At 36.8% G+C, this 18,707-nt stretch overlaps 1 protein-coding gene across 5 annotated transcripts in view; it reads right to left on the bottom strand.

Moving 5' to 3' along the window:
* Positions 1-18,707, bottom strand: part of ZNF638 (zinc finger protein 638) — a 137,659-nt gene that overhangs the window by 69,292 nt on the left and 49,660 nt on the right. Inside the window, exon 1 of one of the 5 annotated variants that reach the window (XM_054586832.1) lies at positions 6,539-6,691. The exons of 3 other annotated variants lie outside the window; for them this stretch is intronic. The gene's annotated coding sequence lies outside the window, so the exon portion shown is untranslated. Of the gene's footprint in view, positions 1-6,538; positions 6,692-18,707 lie in introns of those variants that run through there. One more of the 5 variants, XM_054586833.1, reaches the window with a different exon arrangement.

Genomic DNA, 18,707 nt, shown 5'->3' with positions numbered 1-18,707 from the left:
CTACCCTCAACAAGTATAATACGTTAGTCCAAGAGAAACCACCCTCAACAAATATAACTCATTAGTCCAAGAGAAACCACCTGATCCAATAAGGAAATTAAAGGAATCTTTCCTGGGATTTTTTTTTTTCAACCAGGAATGAGAAGATTGATGCTGATAAAACGCAAGCGTTGTTGACAGCATTGCTATTACTTTAGTGAGAAGGCACAAGCACTGAAAAAAAATATAGCCAACTTAAAAGAGGTAAGCAGGACCAAGAGGTAAATATAGTGTTTAAGACATTCACTACTCAGTTTTAATTGTGCCTAAGGCCTACCTGCATTCTTGCCCTCCCCAACATTTTTGGTCGTTCACTTCTTTCATGAAGCCCCTGAGTTAAAAAATGTTCCCATCTGCCTAAAATGGGTTTCCAAAATCATCAATTTAAGCATACCTAAACCATCTAACCAAATGCCTAAAATGCCAAATGCCTTAAAGTCTTTATGAGGTACAAAAGAACATATACAGTATCTTACATTTATGTGTAAGAAATGGAAATAAGTACATATCTGCTTATGGTTGTAAAAAAAAAAAAAAAAAAAACATACAAAGGATAACAGAAAACAATGAAGCTGGTTACCTGCAAGGGTGTCCAACCTTTTGGTGTCTCTGGGCCACACTAGAAGAAGAGCTGTCTTGGGCCACACATTAAATAAACAAATACTAATGAAAACAACAGCAACAAAAACCTCATAATGTTTAAAGTAAATTTATGATTTTGTGTCAGGCTGCATTCATAGCAATCCTGGGCAGCATGCAGCCAGCAGGTTGGACACCCCCACAAGAAGTAACTGGCTTAAAAGGAAATGGGAATGATATTTCATGAAGTACATCTCATTACATAGTTTTGACTTTTAGAAGCATGTTAACAATCTTCACTAAAAAAAAAACAAGGATGGGAAGGAGGGAAACATATAAAATATAAAAATATAAAATATAGCAAACTAATGCAATTATTTTTCAAATGTATACTGTAACCACTGAAGGCAAAACAGAAAACCAATGCAAGTTAGTTATGAACCCACTATTTGATTTATATACTCTCAGTTCTGGGGTCGCTAGGAGAAAAGGAAAAACTACAAACAATTTTTTTTAGTAGTTTCTTTTGGAGGGTTTGCTGTTTTTTTGCAGTGGTATGGGTAATAAAGCAAGAGCAAGTGTTTTGATAGTGCTAGAAGCCAGAGTTCTCACTGTGGAACACAAAATATACAAATAAAAAATGGAACTAAGAAAGAACTGGATAGAAACGAATTATAAACCACTGAAAAAACCAGGAGTCCATAACTCCATACCAGAAGAATAATGTAAATATAGAGGGACTGTTTAGTTGGAGAATCACCTGTGCGTGTTAAATGCTAAAATGACTCTCCACCGGCCAGTTAGTTCAAGGGGTGCTAGGGGGAATCGAACATTCTGACCAAATACGTGACCAAACATACCACCCACAACGGGTGGACATCATGCACCTCCAGATCTGATACAGTGGAGACATAGCATCACTTACATGATTTTTCTGGCCAAGGATGCATAATCTGAATCTAATTTAAGAAGAAACATCAGAAAAATCCACAATGAGATATGTTCTATTTATTTTTAAAGTAGATTGTAGCCTTCAAAAATGTCAATTTCACAAAGCTAGAGAAGGTTATGGAAATGTTCCAGGGTAAAGACTAAAGAAACATGACAACTAAATGCATTTATCTAATCCTAGACGGATCCTGTCTTTGGGAAAGGGGTGTGAACATAAACAGAAACTGCCATAAATAACATTATTGGGTCAAATGAAAAATCAGAATATGGTAAATTAAATAATTTTATCAATGTTAAATTTACTGAGATAACTATACTGTGACTATGAAAGAAAATATCCTATTCTTAGAAAATAAACTTGAAAGGAGTAGAAAGGAGTGTGAAATGTAGGCAACTTACTCTCTCAAGAGGTGGGGGTGGGGGAACAGTTGTGTGTAGATGTGCACAGGAGGACAAAGAAAAAGAGGGAGACAGGGAATTCCTGTCAGCCAGGGCTTCACTCATTCAAAAATAGTTAATGACTAAATGTCCAACATCAGAATATCCAACTTTTTAGTTATACATTATATACTAAGTCAAAAAAAGAACTGGACTATAAGCAAGAACGGCAATAGGCAGAAAACCTGCAATATGGTAAAAACATCAGCACTAAGCAAATACCTGGATTTGGTCCTTTTTCTGGATCATGCTCATTCTCTGACTACCGTTAGCCCATTATGCAATGCATAATAATATAATCTTTGGGGAAATTTCCACTGATCTGAAGACACCCACCCTGAAGGATGGGTGCCACTAAATGACTTCATGCAAAAGTGGTTAACTCCCATAAGTAATATTTAACACTAATGTAGCATAGTGTCTCTTAAAAATTTGACCCTAGATGCAGTGTTTTAATTCTGGCCCTGTTGCTTGCTAAAAATGTCACCCCCAAGCTAGCTAGTTAACCCCAGCCTCAGTTTGGTTGTGTGAAAAATGGAAATAAAAACAATACCCACTTAAGAGTGTTGATATGAAGAATAATTAAAATTGTTTATCTCCTGACATGCCATAGGTGCTCAAAAAATGTTACACAGAAAACAAATGTGTTCTTTAATAAAACAAATAGAACAATGTGTTATTTAAGAAGCAGGTAGGTATTTGCTCCTTTTATTAAGACTTGGATAATTTCTGAAATTTTCCATATGGTAGTAAAAACAGTATAATACATGTATACACACACGTGTGTGGTATACAAGATACACTGGGGAAATGTGACTACCAACTGAATACATAACATTAAGGAATTATTATTTTAGGTGTGTTAAGCATGTTTTTCTCCAAATATTTAGGAGAAAACTTTTGAACTATAAATTGATGAATGGTATGGGATCTGCTTTAAAAAAACAAACACAAGATTGACCATTAGTTGTGGTTGTTAAAGCAGGGTGATAGGTATATGGGTGGTGAATCACTGTATCATACTCTCTGCTTCTGTATATGTTTAAAAATAAATTGTTTATAGAAGTAAAGAAATTCAAAAGAAAATAAAGGTGGTAACATTCGCTCATTAGCAGGGACAATAGGAAATTAGTTTAAAATTTAATAAAATGAAGAGTGCAGAAGTATAAAACTTTAAAGAGACTGGAACAATAAAAACATTTTGGTATTTAAGGGATTCAAGAGTTGGAAAAAAACCCTAAAATATAGATGCTCCAATGTAAACACTAAGAAAACATCAAAATGGGTATACTTTTAAAACTTTTTCCAATACTTTTCAAACTTTTTAAAAACAAAACCTTTGTTACTCTTTAAAAAAAAATAAAATAAAATCCTCACCCAGGGAAGGTGAGAAAAAGGGACACAGTCAGAGAGAGAGAGGGTGGGGAGAAAGGAGAGAGAGAGACAGAAACAATTAGCCGCCTCCAGAACACGTCCCAATGGGGGAATCAAACCTGCAACCTAGGTATGTGCCCTGACCAGGGATGGAACCCACAACCTTTCGGGTACAGGAGGACGCTCCAACCAACTGGGCCACCTGGCCAGTGGAAGACCCTCACTGATCATTAGAGCTATGTGTTTTATATCTACACCTCACCTTTTCCTTATCTCCCTTCCTTTTCATTATTCTCTTTTTATCTTCCATCTATTTTCCTTTCATTTTAATTTTCAACCACAAATTTAGACTACAGTAAATAAAGTTGAAGCAATGAAATAATCAGTAAAGATGGATACAAAGGGGGCTTAATTAGCATTCCACAAAATATAATTAGTTTCAGTTTTGGAGGATATCTAAATCACATTTCAACACTCAATAGCTCCTGTTTTTACACAAAACAGCCCAAACTATGTTACTGGGTACTCATACTGGAAGCACTGTTTCCTAGCGTGTACAGTGTTTTATTAAGCATTTGGGAAGATTTATCCAAACCTTAACCAATAAATATTTAGTTACAGCAGAATTTGGACTCCAAATTCTGTGCTAATTGTGCAGTTACACCGGCTCTGACAACTACCAGCTGAGTTCATTCACTCTAACTGTGAGCATCTAACATATCAGGCACTGCGACAGATACAAGGGTGAACATAATCATATAAACAAATGGTTACAATATGTTTTGATAAGTGCTACAAAAGGGACATATATAAAGCTTATAGATGCACAAAATATTTTAATGAAAGATTAGATGGTCTTTCAGCTCCAAAATTTTATCAATTTAATCTAAATTACTTTAAGCCCCTTTTTATTATTTTTTTAAAAAGATTTTATTTATTTATTTTTAGAGAGAGGGGAAGGGGGGGGAGAAAGGAAAATGTCAATGTGTGGTTGCTTCTCGAGTACCCCTACTGGAGACCTGTCCCACAACCCAGGCATGTGCCCCGACTGGGAATCGAACCAGCAACCCTTTAGTTCACAGGCCGGCACTCAATCCACTGAGCCACACCAGCAAGGCTTAAGCCCCTTCTTTTTAATTAAAAGGGAGTATCCACAGGTTGCAATAAAAGTAACAGCTGATATTTGTTAAGCACCTAGTATGTGCCAAGGGAAAGGCGCTTTCCACATACTGTCTCTCTTAATCCTCACAACATTCCCAAGCAGGTATTATCACCATTTTACAGGTAAGGAAATAGAAGTTCAGAAAGACTGAAATAACTTACCCCAAACCTCACACATACAGTATAGAGGGAAAAACAAGAATTCAAGGCCAGATCCTCTGATTCCAAAGCTTATTCTCATTCCACTAAACTATTTCCCTCATTTTCTTTCACTACATGAAAACAAAATTTCCAGAAATCACCTTTTTAAAAGCACCCAAGAAAAAAATCTTTAAGACAGTCATGAAGTAGAAAGTAGTCACTATCCATAAGAAGCATTTTTTTAACCAAAGCATCTGCTATGTACACCCTCCATAATGAAAGATTACATGCAACAGATTACAAAAGTAAAATATAACCACCATTCAAGATAATAGACATGTTGTGACATGAATTAGTGAATAAAAATAAATGAGATTTTAATAAAATACAAAATAAAATGAAATGAGATTTTGTGATTTCTTGTTTTATCTTTACCCTTACTTGCTTTAACACAACCAAGAAGCGAATGGCCCATAGTTCAGTGTATTAACATGTTAAATCCACATAAGAATTTAAAAGTGCATATTACAGTGTATGTGAATACAAAATAAAGTGTAATGAAACGCTGTCAAATTTTTTTAAAAAGCCCAGTAAGTCTAGAATACCTAAACATCAACAAAATTCAAAGATATGTTGAAATAGTGTAACTTATGCATTTATTTTTCTGTATAAACTCCATTAAATTCATCTTTTTGGTAAATCTCTTTCCGGGTTATCAATTTTAACTGCAAATATGAACCAGCAAACATCCCTGGAAAAAAACTTTTTACATCAAATAAAGAAAACAAAGATAAATTTTTGTGCACAATTCCGAAGCTCATTAGCAAAAGAATCCGAACCAACATAAATCGCCGGATCCTGGTTAACAAGTTTTTCTTTAGAACTCCTTCAGATTAAAATAGTATTTTTCCCCAAATTTCGCCTAAAAGTAAAATTTAACAAAAATCAGCTTGAGGCATCCTTCATTATCTAGTTCTACTAAAGATTTTGTAGGACTATGTCTCCTTCATTTGCATTTACCTCAAACAACAAAGATCAGTGTCAAACGTCCTCCAGAATTCATGTATGTGGTATACATTCTCCCCCCACCTTTAACAGAACAGGGCCCAGGCGGGGAATCACACAAAAATACATCACTAACGATCCGTATTCAAGACTCCTCTGAGAGATTTGGAAATAAACATTAGAGCCATTTATGAGCCCTCCATGTCCCTCACTGAGGTGACAATTTCTTTGGTTTCGTACTCGCACAAGGTAGGTGGAAGAAACACCGATTAGCAAAAACCGCTGGGTCGTAGCCTTTCCCCCTTCATCCCGAGTCGCCCAGCCCCAAACACGCTCTTCTCTCCTCGTTTCTTGCAAAACGTCGCTAACCAAACGGCTCAGCTCAAGCTCCACCGCCTCTCTTCAAGGCCCAATGGGAATGGTTACTCCCTCTGCCGAACTCCCTCACCACCGCTGGCTCTGGCTGTCAGGCCCGGCGCGGTATTGGCAGGCCCAGCGCCTGTGGGGAAGGGGCCGCCTGAGCCTTTTGCCAAAGGGTTGTTTCTCGTTCCTCGGCCCAGTGCAAAGGCGTCAGGCGACTCTTTCTGAAGCACGGTCCTAGCACGGATGCCCGACCCGGCCCTCCAGGGCAGGGGGGTGAGCCGACGAGGTAGCAAGGAAGCTGGGCTTCCCTTCCCATCCCGGGGGTCCCCCAACCTCCTCCCGCCCCCGCCGTCTGCCCGCCGCCATTTTGTGCGCAGCCGCTGCGACACAGATACAATAGCCCGGATCTCGTACGAAAGGCTCAGGACCCCAACACTACGGGCTCCCGCCTTCCAGCCTCCTTCTCCCCACGAAGCCGCGGTCCTACCTATGCCTACCCGACTAACAGCCGGATCCCATTTGCGCCCCACACAGTTTAGCGCTCAGCCTCCAGTCTCGACACCGAAGAAGCTACCGCCTCCAGAAAGCTGTACGCATGCGCGCCTGTCGAGCCTTTGCGATTTCTCCTCAGCTCCCGGCGCCTGCGTACCACTGGCACCTCGCTCGCCCGGAGGTACGGAAAAAGGGGCCAGAGGAGCTTGGTTCCGGAAGGGGTCGCTCTCGCATCTCCTCGGGCATCTTGGAAAACTCATGCACCAGGCCTTATCAATACCTGCCCTTTCCAAATCACGCGCATCGCTAACCTGTATTGTCTTACCTCCTCTGCAAAGTCTCCCCTGATCATTCTGCCTTCACTAATACATTAAATTAGGTAATAGTTATCTCGCAGTTGATATCATAATGCTTTGCATGGTTAAGATTTTACCTACCTTACCTAGCCTCTCGCCTTGTATTTTTTCCAATCCCTACAGTAATCATGTAGGGGTATGTATATCTATCTATCTATCTATGATATGATATATGTGAGGAATATATGGCATATATTAAAACGTTGAGTTGGTCCTAGCCAGATACTCAGTTGGTTAGAGCATTGTTCCAGTAGGCCAAGGTTGCGGTTGGATGCCAGTCAAAACACAAAAAGTCAATCAATAAATGCATGAATAAGTGGAAAACAAAATCAATCAATCAATCAATCAATCACAAATCAATAAATAAAACAACCATAACGAGTTAAAAGCTTAACACTCTCAAAATCCTTTCATACTTCAAAATGAAAACGTGTGTAGTATATTTAACCCTCATTTTACTGATTAAAAACCTTGGTTTGAAAGATTACTTACTACAACAACATAAAACCTCAATCATTGGGAAAAAGCTGAGAAAGTTCACAAGTCCTGCTTTCCAGATACCAAAGAAACCATAACCACCTACCCTGAGTCTCTTGCATCAGTTCTACCTCACACCCAAGCTGATTTGTTTTATTCACATTAGAAAAGTCGGAAAGAAAATTCTTTTATAAAGTATATCTTACCAGATTTTCCTTTCAAACTAAAAATCTTACGTAAGGCAAAAAGCCAAACACCACCAAAAGTGTGACCAAAAAGCTCTCCCCAAACTCCAAATAACCACTGTAAAAGTTTAATGTGTTTCCATCCATACTTTTCTTTATTGTCATACAAATATACACAGACATGTTATCTATACGTATTGGGAAATATTCTCTATTCTTTTTTCCTAAAATTTACATATTTGTCTGTCATTCTCCCACACAAACTATATATAATCCTCTTTTTTTAAAAATTGTGGCATAATATTCATAGTATGACTCCATCATCAATTATTCAACCTGTTATTAAACACTGAAGTTGTTCTGAGTCTTTTTTATACTGCAAATATTGCTACATATGAACAGCCTTATGACCTGATACTTTTATTTCTTAAGGCTAGAATCCCAATAGTGAGACTGTTTGATGGAAGACATATATATGTATGTATATGTATGTAATTTTAATAGATATTGTTGGAATACTTTCCAAAGAGTTCATACTGTACAAATTCCCACTTCCATTAAATACATAGGAAAATGACCATTTCTCTACAACCTCACCTTTTTCCCTGAATTTTGAAATAACTTAAATATCATTGGACTTGTCAGTTCTTTAGTTCGGTAGAATTCATCTCTGAAATATCTCACCTGGTGCCTTTTCTAGGGGCTGCTCTTGAACAACTTTGTCTAGATATTTTATGATATCTAATTTGATTAGAATTTCTCTTTCTCCTCCACAATCATTTTTGCAATTTATATTCTTCTAAAAGAGCACCCACATCATCTAGGTTTTCAAAGTAATTTCCATAGAGTTAGGTACAGTAACCTCTTAAATTCCTTTATGTTGCCCCCTTACAAAGTTCTCTTTATTTCTATGCCACTTATCACCTTCTCACATGCCATGTAATTTATTTCTTATTGTTTCTTATCTATCTCTCTCCACTAGAACATGAGCTCTATGATGTTGGGGTATTTTTCTGTTTTCTTCACTGCTTTATCTCTAATACCTAGAATGCTACTCGGCACACAGTAAAAATTCAGCATTTATTTCATGAATGAATGAATGAGCCTGATAGGTAAAAAATTTTGTGTGTGTGCATGTGTGTGTGTGTGTGTGTATTGTTGAGCATCTTTCCACTCTTTTTTCTGAGCATTCTTTCAGATCTACTAGCCATGTGTATTTTCTTCTTAAAAAAAAACAACTTTTAATGTTCCTTGCTCATATTTTTAAGGAGCTGGTTATCTCTCTGTTTTTTAAATCAGGAAATAGTTCTTAGTATATAGGAATATTAACCTTTTGTCAAATATGTTCCTATTGGTTTCTCCCATTAATAGTTTGTCTTGGAGTGTCTTTTGCTATTATAAAACTTAAATGTAATCAAATGTAGTCAATTTTTTATGACTTCTGAGTGTTCTTTTTGGCTAAGAAGACTTATCCAATCCCCAGAAGCATATATACCCAGAAATTATACAAAAAATTCTCCTCAGCTTTTTAAATTTTTGTTTGTGACTTCACAATTTTCTTTTTATAGTTAGATGTTTAGTTAATCTAAAATTTATCATTTTTGTTCCCTGAAATAGGGATCTAACTTTGTCTTCTGAATGGATTCTGAAGTTAAGAGGCATATGGTAAACCCTAGAGCAACAACTAAGAAAGTAATTTTTAAAATAATATATGCGGAAAAATCATTAAAAGAATTAAGATGATACACTATGAAAGTATTCACAAAGCAAAAGAAAGCAATACAGGATGACTTGAGAGGAAAAGTCATGGGGTGAACATAAAATGAAAAGTAAAATGGCAGGCATATCAGTAACACTAAATGTGAATGGGTTAAATATCTAATCAAAAGGCAAAGATTGTCAGGTTCAAAAAAACATAAAAACATACATCCAACTATATGTTGTCCACAAGACACTCACTTTAGACTCGAAGATACAAATAAGTTAGAAGTAGAAGAATGTAAATACATATATCAAATGAATAGCAGTAATAAAAAACTGAATGACATATTTTATTCTATTCTTTGTTATAAATTTCTTGCGGTAAAAGGAGTTAAATTCATACCTCTGTAGAGAAGACTTTGGTCCTTCTTAGGCCTTACATATTTTTTTCTTGGGAGATGATATCTTCTAAACCATTAAGCAATAGCCTGGGCCAGAAAATTCCTCTCATCTTCTCTTCCAACTCTTTCTAAACTATACCTCTACAAGCAACAGCCATGTTCTTCTACCCTGCTTATACTTCCAAACACACATCTTGACTCAAAATACCTGAAGTAAATAAACTATTTAAAAAATAAATTTGGAGTAGCTATACCAATATTATACAAGACTGACTTCATATTAACTCAGTGTCAATAATATACACAAAAATCAAGAATAAGAGAGGAATCCCCAAAAAGCAGACATCTGCGTAAATATAATGTCCTATTCTTTTCCACTGTAGTTCCTTAAATATATTTGATGTAAGAGAGCAAAAATTGTCTTCTGGTAGTTATGACATACTTAGATGTAATATAAGAAAACGATAGCATATAGAGGAAAGAAAAATAGACCTATATGTGGAATGTTGCTACATTCCAGTTAAAGGAATAAAATACTAATTGTGCATAGACTCTGAACAGCTTAGTATGTGTTTTGTAATTCCTACAAAAACCATTATAAAAAGAGAAATAGAAAAACTCTATACAAAATGATATATTCAAAATCACAATAAAAAAATCAGAACAAAATACTAAAAACATTCAAATATTTCAAAAGAAGGCAAAAAAGTGAAACAAGATTTAAAAATAGAGGAAACATTAAAAAAATAATAAAATAATATTCCTAAATCTAAACATTTAATAATTACATTAAATGTAAATGGTCTAATCAAACTAACTAAAGGCACAGATTATCAAAATGGTTAAAACACAGTAGCTCTCCCTGCCCCCACTTATCCACAAGGAATATGTTCCAAGACCCCAGTGAATGTCTGAAACCACAGACAGTACTGAAACCCGTATATGCTGTTTTTTCCTGTACATACATACCTATGATAAACTATAATTTATAAATTAGGACCAATAAGAGATTAACAACAGTAACATAATAAAATAGAACAATTATAGCTATATGCTTATAATAAAAATTATGTGGAGATGGCCTTTCTCTCAAAATACCTTATTGTACTATACTTTCGTCTTACAATGATATGACATGATCAATATCTATGTGATGAGATAAAGTGAGGTAAAACATAGGCACTGTGACTAAGGTTAGGCTAGTATAAGGATTACTGAACACAAGCACTATGATTCCATGACTGTTGATTTGATTTCAGAGATAGCCACTAAGTGACTAACTAGGGAGAGCATATACAGCATGGGTGTATTGGACAAAGGAATGTTTCATGCCCCAAGAGGGACAGAGCAAGATAGCACAAGATTTTGTCACACTACTCAGAACTCTGCTCAATTTAAACCTTATTGTTTATTTCTGGAATTTTCCATTTAATAATTTTGGATCATGGTTGACTGCAGGTAACTGAAACTGTGGAAGGCAAAGCAACAGATAAGGAGGGTCTTACTATATATCTACAAAAGATTTATTTCAAATATAATGACATAGGTAAGTTAAGAATAAAAGAATAAAAAGATATACTTCATAAATGCTAATTTAAAAAGAAAGTGGCTGTACTAATATTGGACAAAGTAGACATCAAGCCAAAGAAAATGAGCGTGCAAAAAAGAAGGACATTTCATAATATTAAAAGGGTCTAGTTACCAAGAAGACATAAAAACCCTATATGTGTATGCATCTAAGAGAGCTTAAAAATACATGAAGCCTTACAGTTGGAGACTTCAAAACTCCTTTCTCAGCAAAAGTTAAAATTAGCAGACAGAAAATCAGCAAAAATAAAGAAGAACTGAATAACATTATTAACTAATTGGATCTAATTGTCATTTATAGAACATGATATACAACAACACAAAAATGTAGATGCTTTTCAGGTGCATGAAGGACATCTACAAGATAGGCCATATCCTCAATCATAAAACAAATTAACAAAGATAAAATAATTAAAATAGCACTACGAATGTTGTCAGATCATAATGGAATAAAACTAGAAATCAATAACAGAGGTAACAAAATCTCCACATACCCGGAAATTAAACCATATACTTCTAAGTAAACCACAAGTCTAAAGAAATGTTTCAAAAGAAATAAAATATACCTTGAACTGAATGAAAACAAAAAAATACATCCTATCAACATTCAGAGGGAAATTTTTAGCATTAAGAGCTTATATTAGAAGAAGAAAGGTATTAAATCAATAATATAATAAACTTCCTCCTTAAGAAACTAAAAAACGAAAAACAAAAAAACAAGAGCAAAACAAATCCAATTGGACACCCTTGTTTGGGTGTCCAATCTTTTGGCATCTCTGGGCCACACCGGAAGAAAAAAGTTGTCTTGAGCCACACATTAAATTAATTGCAACATGTAAACACAGGCGCGCGCGCGCACGCATGCGCGCACACACACAACATCTCAATGTTTTCAGTATATTTATGATTTGGGTTTTTTAAATATACTTTACTGATTATGCTATTACAGTTGTCCCATTTTTTTTCTCCCCTTTATTCCCTTCAGCCCTGCATCCCCCCTCCCACCAGCATTCCTCCCACCCTTAGTTCATGTCCATGGGTGGTACATATAAGTTCTTTGGCTTCTCCATTCCCTATACTATTCTTAACTTCCCCCTGCCTATTTTGTCCCTACTATTTATGCTGCTTATTCCCTGTACCTTCCCTCCCCACATCCTGTTCTCCCTCTCCCCCTTTCCTCTGATCTCCATTTCTGTGATTCTGTTCCTGTTCTAGTTGTTTGCTTAGTTTGTTTTTGTTTTTGTGTTTTTTAGGTTCAGTTGTTGATAGTTGCTGAGTTTGTTGTCATTTTACTGTTCATAGTTTTCGTTCTTCTTCTTCTTACATAAGTCCCTTTAACATTTCATATAAGGGCTTGGCGATGATGAACTCCTTTAACTTGACCTTATCTGGGAAGCACTTTATCTGCCCTTCCATTCTAAATTATAGTTTTGCTGGATAGAGTAATCTTGGATGTAAGTCCTTGTCTTTCATGACTTTGAATACTTCTTTCCAGCCTCTTCTTGCCTTCAGGGTTTCTTTTGAGAAATCAGCTGATAGTCTTATGGGCACTCCTTTCTAGGTATCTGTCTCCTTTTCTCTTGCTGCTTTTAAGATTCTCTCCTTATCTTTAATCGTGGGTAATGTAATCATGATGCGCCTTGGTGTGTGCTTCCTTGGGTTCAACTTCTTTGAACCCAAGGAACTCTCTGAGTTTGGGACTCTCTGAGCTTCCTGGATCTCCTGGAAATCTTATTTCCTTCACCAGATTGGGGAACTTCTCCTTTTTTCAAATAAGTTTTCAATGTCTTGCTCTTCCTCTTCTCCTTCTGGCATCCCTATGATTCAGATTTTGGAATGTTTAAAGTTGTCCCAGAGGTTCCTAAACTTCTCATTTTTTGAATTCTTGTTTCTTCCTTCTGCTTCAAATCGTTGATTTGAGTCCCGGTTTCCTTCCCTTTACTGTTGGTTCCCTGTATATTTTTCCTTATTTCACTTTGCATAGCCTTCAATGCTCAGCCATTTCTGAGAGCATCCTGAGCATCCTGATTACCGGTGTTTGGAACTCTGCATCTGATAGGTTGGCTATCTCTTTGTGGCTTAGTTCTATTTTTGGAGCCTTGACCTGTTCTTTCATTTGGCCATATTTCTTTGTCTCGGCATGCCTGTTACATTTGAAGGGGTGGAACCTTAGATATTCATCATGGTGGGGCAACCCAGGTCCTTGCAACTGTGAAGCTGTGTGTGAGGGAGGGGTCTGAGAGGAAACAATGCTGCTTATTTGGATCTCAGCCAGCTTTCAGTCACTTCCCCCACTATCCACAAGCAAATTGGGCCCTTCTAATGCTGATTCCCGGGTGGGTGGGTTTGTGTATGTTCTATCACACTGTGGGTCTCTCCGATGAACTCTCCTGTGAGGCTGGGTGTTTCACCCACTGCCGAATCGCCCACAGTTTTTTACAGCCAGATATTTGAGACTTTCTTTCCCCGCACTGGAACCCTGGATTGCGCAGTCTGTCTCGCTTCCCAGCTGTTCCTCCTGGTTTATCTGCACACAAATGTGGGACCACCTGGTCTGCCAGCTGCCACCTTGCCGCCTGTCCCCTTCCCTCCAGCAGCCCATCTTCACCCCATCTACCAGTCTAGATGAATGTTTCTTCATCAACTCCTTGGTTGTCGGACTTCCATATAGTTAGATTTTGGGGCAGTTTTGGTTATTTTTTGTTTTTAAATTTGTTGTTGTCCTTCTTTTGCTTGTGCGAGGAGACAAAGTATATCTGCCTGCGCCTACATCTTGGCCAGAAGTTCTATGATTTTGTGTTGGGCTACATTCATAGCCATCCTGAACCACATGCAGCCCACAGGCTGCAGGTTACACATCCCTAATAGTAGAAGGAGGGAAATGATAAAAATAAGACCAGAAAGCAATGGAATAGAAAATGAGAAAACAACAGAGCAGTCAGTGAAAATTAGTGGTTCTTTGAGAAGATCAATATAATTCATAAATCTCTAGTGAGACTGGTAAGAAAAGAATGAAATAAATGATCAGTATCAGATATGAAAGAGGTGACATGAGTACAAATATTGAAAGGAACAAATAAAAGAATATTATAAACAACTTTATGCCAATAAAGTCTATAATTTTCATGAAAGGGGCCAATTCTTTGAATACTTGAATTACCAAAACTAACCCAATATGAAATGGGTGACTTGTAACAGTTAAATATATTGAATTTGTAGTTAAAAACATTCTAAGAAAAAAATCTCCAGGCCCAGGTGGTTATAGAGGTAAAGTCTACCTACCATTAAAAAGAAAAAAATAACATTAATTTTACCCAATCTCTTCCAGAAAATAGAAGATGAAGGGACACCCTCAAATGAATCATAAATTTAAATGTAGGTCATAAAACTGTAAGTCTTTTAGAAGAAAATATAGTGGAAAATCTTAATGACCTGAGGCTAGATGAGTTCTTAGGCATGATAGCAAAACCATAATCTAAAATAAGAAAAAAATTGATTAATTTTGCCAAAATAAAGTTTTGCTCTTTAAGAACATAAAAACACAAGCTACTGATGAGGAGAAAATATGTGTAAATTGCATATTTGACAAAGGACTTGTACCAAGAATAGAAGAAGAACTCTTAAACCTGAAGAATAAGAAAAAAAAACCCAATTAAAATATGGGCAAAGGACTTGAACAGAAATTTCACTAAAAAGAACATGAAAAAATATTCAACATCATTAGCGATTAGGGAATACAAATTAAAACCACAGTGAGATACTATTACACACACTAGAATGACTAAAACTTGACAATACCAAGTGCTTACAGGAAACGGAGCATATGGTACCCACAATATTGCTGGTGGGAATGCGAGATAGAAGACTCTAGAAAATGGTTTGAAACTTTCTTATAACGTTAAACAAATATTGATTGTACATTATCTTCTCTTCTATGCAATTTAAATTTCCATGGTTTCAGTTATCCACAGTCAATTCAGATCCAACAATACTAAATAAAAAAAATCCAGAAATAAACGATTCATAAGTTTCATCCTGCAGGCCATTCTGAGTAACATGATGAAACCTCCTGCCATCCTGCACCGTTCTGCCTGGGATGTGAATCATCCTTTGTCCAGCGTGTCCATCTGTACATGCTACTGGCCGCCTGGTCACGTAGTCGCCATTGGTTACTCAATAGATTGTCATGGTATCACAGTGCTTGTGTCCCATTTACCATTATTTTACTTTATAATGGCCCCAAAGTGCAGGAATAGGGATGTTGGCAATTAGGATATGCCAAAGAGAAGCCATTATTTGATTTCTGTAAGTGAAAAGGTGAGTACAGTATAATAAGATATCTTGAGAGAAACGTCGACAAAATTCCTATAACTTTTAATACAGTATATTATTATAATTGTTTTATTTTATTAGTTATTATTGTTAATCTCTGCATTTTATTTGTAAATTAAACTTTATCATAGGTAGGTACATATAGGAAAAAACATAATATATACGAGGACCCAAAAAGCCCGCAATTTATTTATAAAAAATTATGTATTTATTCTTAAATGTTTAAACTTCAGTCACCTTCAAAGTACTCTACATTCGATGCAATACACCTATCAAGATTTTTTTTCACACTGCTCAAAACAGTTTTTGAACTCATTGATTTTGATGCCTTTTAGTGCTTCTGCCATTTTTTGTTTCACCTCTTCCACATCAGCAAAATATTACCCTTTGAGGACTTTTTCATCCAGGGAAACAAACAAAAAAAGTCGCTCAGGGAGCGATCAGGTGAATAGGGAGGGTGGGGCACAGGGGTTCCTGCCATTTTTGGTCAAAAACTGATAAAAACTCAGTGGGGTGTGGGCAGGTGGGCTCTTAAATCACCCATAATGAAATGGGCAAGCACATTGAAAGAGTCTTCCGAAAAATTCACTGAAGCTGAACACAGCCTCTCACAACAACATGAGTTGGTACACTGATACAGATGGGTTCCTAGAACACTCACCTAGCAGGGGAAGCCTGTACTACAAGGGGCCCGCCCTCCGGAAAATAATGTCATTTTGGGGGGGGGTCCTCCTTTTATAGGGTTTGGTACTCGCCATGGTTTCAGGCATCCACTGGGCAGTCTTTGAAAGTATCCCTTGGGAATAAGGGGAGGAGGACTACTCTCCCACTTCTGAGTATCTACCCTAGAGAAATAAAACATATTTACACAAACACCTGTACACAGATATCTATATCACATTTATATGTAATAGCCCCAAACTGGAAACCACCCAAATGTCCTTCAATGGGTGAACGGATAAATAAACTTTGGTACATCCATACAATGGAACACTACTCAGCAATAAAAAGGAACAAATTACTGATACATGCAACAATCTGGATGAACCTAAGAAATGCTCAGGGAAACTTAAGAAGTTACATAGTATATGACTCCATTTGTATGACATTCTTGAAAATACAAAACTGTAATAATTAAATGTACATCAGTAGCTACCAGAAGTTGTGGGTGGAGGGAGGATATAACTACACAGGATTAGCACAAGGGAGAATTTCTGGGTGATGAAACTGTACTTTGTTTATAGTGGTGATTATACAAACCTATACATGTGTTAATATGCAAAGAACTGCACACCAAAAGAAAAAAACAATTTTTCTGTACAATAATCTAAAAAATAAAAACTAACAAGCCTAGAATATTGTTATGGGCTAAATGTTTGTGTCCCACATCCCTCAAAAAACCCATAAATTGGAATCCTAATCCCTAATGTGATGATATAAGCAGGTGGGCCTTTGGGAGGTACTGTATTTTGCCATGTATAATGTGCACTCACTATTTTTGTGTGCATTATACACAGGATTATTTCACTCATGGTATGTAATCATTATATCCATGTCTACTGCCATCTTTATTTTTCCCCTCAAAAATTTGGGCAAAAATGTATGCATTATACATAGCAAAATATGGGGTGATTAAGTCATGAGGGTGTAACCCTCATGAATGGAATGAGTGCCCTTACATAAGAGACCCCAGAGCACTCTTTAGCCCTCTTTCTTCCATGTAAGGATACAAGAAGACATCACTCTGCAACCTGTAGGAGCATTCTCATCAGAATCTGACCATGCTGGCATCCTAATCTTAGACTTCCATCCTCCAGAACTGTGAAAAATAAATTCTGGTTTTTTTACAAGCCACCCAAAGCATGACACTCTGTTATAGCAGCTAAACTAAGATAGATATTAACAAGCAGGCAACAGAAGTATAAATGCAAATAGCCCCAAAAGAAAAGATACTTCAATTTATTAGTAATCAAAGGAATGTGAATTAAAATAGCAGCAGATATTGTTCACTTATCGGATTGGCAAAAATGAAAAAGACTGAGAGCATTCAATGGTGGTGAGGATGTGGAGAAGTATGCAGCCTCATATGCTGGTGAGTATGTTAACTAACAGAGCCTTTTTTAGAGGACATTCTGATGGCATCCTAAAGAATACGCAGGTATCCTTTAAACCACTTAGTATAATTCATTTATGCAGTTCCAATACACAGTACCTAGTATATAAGAAATCAGTACATGTGTACTAAAAGGATGAAAGAGGAAGGCATACAGAGTAGATACGTATTAGTGAAAGTTGATCTTTTCAGGCAAGGATTCCTGGAAGAGAGGAAAGTTTGAGATGAACTTTCAGGACATCTAAGGTTTGAGTCAGTGAAGAGAAAAAGAAAAGATAATTCTAGGACAAAGAAGAGCTGAGACATAATAGCTCAAGAGGTAATATGACAAACAGGCCTCAGCCAGGCTTCAATGAAAGAGGAGAGTAGGAAGTTGGAGAGCAAGAAATGAAAACTTCTTCACATGGTAAGGTCTACCTCCTCCTTTAGGGCCCAAATTAGATTTCATCTCACTTTAGAAACATTCCCTCTACACCAAGAATTAATTGCTAATTCAATTGCACTTCCATGGCCCCTGTAGGAAACCATTTTTCAGTGGTTCTCAAGCTTTATCCTCCATCAGAATCATCTGCTGGGTTTATTAAGACACCTGGCGGGCCCCATCCTCAGAGTTTCTGATTCAGTAAGTCTGGGGACCACGATTTGTGATTTACTATTCTAGTTAAACTGCCTCCTTTGAATTGTCAAAATTCTATTATAGTGAGCAGCTGTTATCTTGTCTTCCCAGCACTCATCTTCCCTCCTTCTAGTAACTAAACCCTTGTCCAGAGGGGAACCACTTGTAAGTAGTTTAGGTGTGGCTGATCCGTTTTTCCTGACCATGTTAGACACATGACCCAGACCTGACCAATCAAAATATTCCATTCTCCTGGCCACAGTAATTGATTCTAAATAGAATGTGGCCAAATAGGACCTTCCCTGAATTTTTTTCTGCCAGAGTTATCAGTGATGACGCTCTCTTCTACCAAAATCGCTAAGCTTGGTAAGATGTGAGTCTTGGGTTTCTGGTGGC

The sequence above is a fragment of the Pteronotus mesoamericanus genome, unplaced genomic scaffold, assembly GCF_021234165.1.
Source record: "Pteronotus mesoamericanus isolate MK-2021 breed Mesoamerican mustached bat unplaced genomic scaffold, CSHL_Meso_final contig_98, whole genome shotgun sequence".
Lineage (NCBI taxonomy): Eukaryota > Metazoa > Chordata > Mammalia > Chiroptera > Mormoopidae > Pteronotus > Pteronotus mesoamericanus.
The sequence above is the reverse complement of the archived record's forward strand: the minus strand, read 5'-3'. Positions and strand labels throughout refer to the sequence as shown.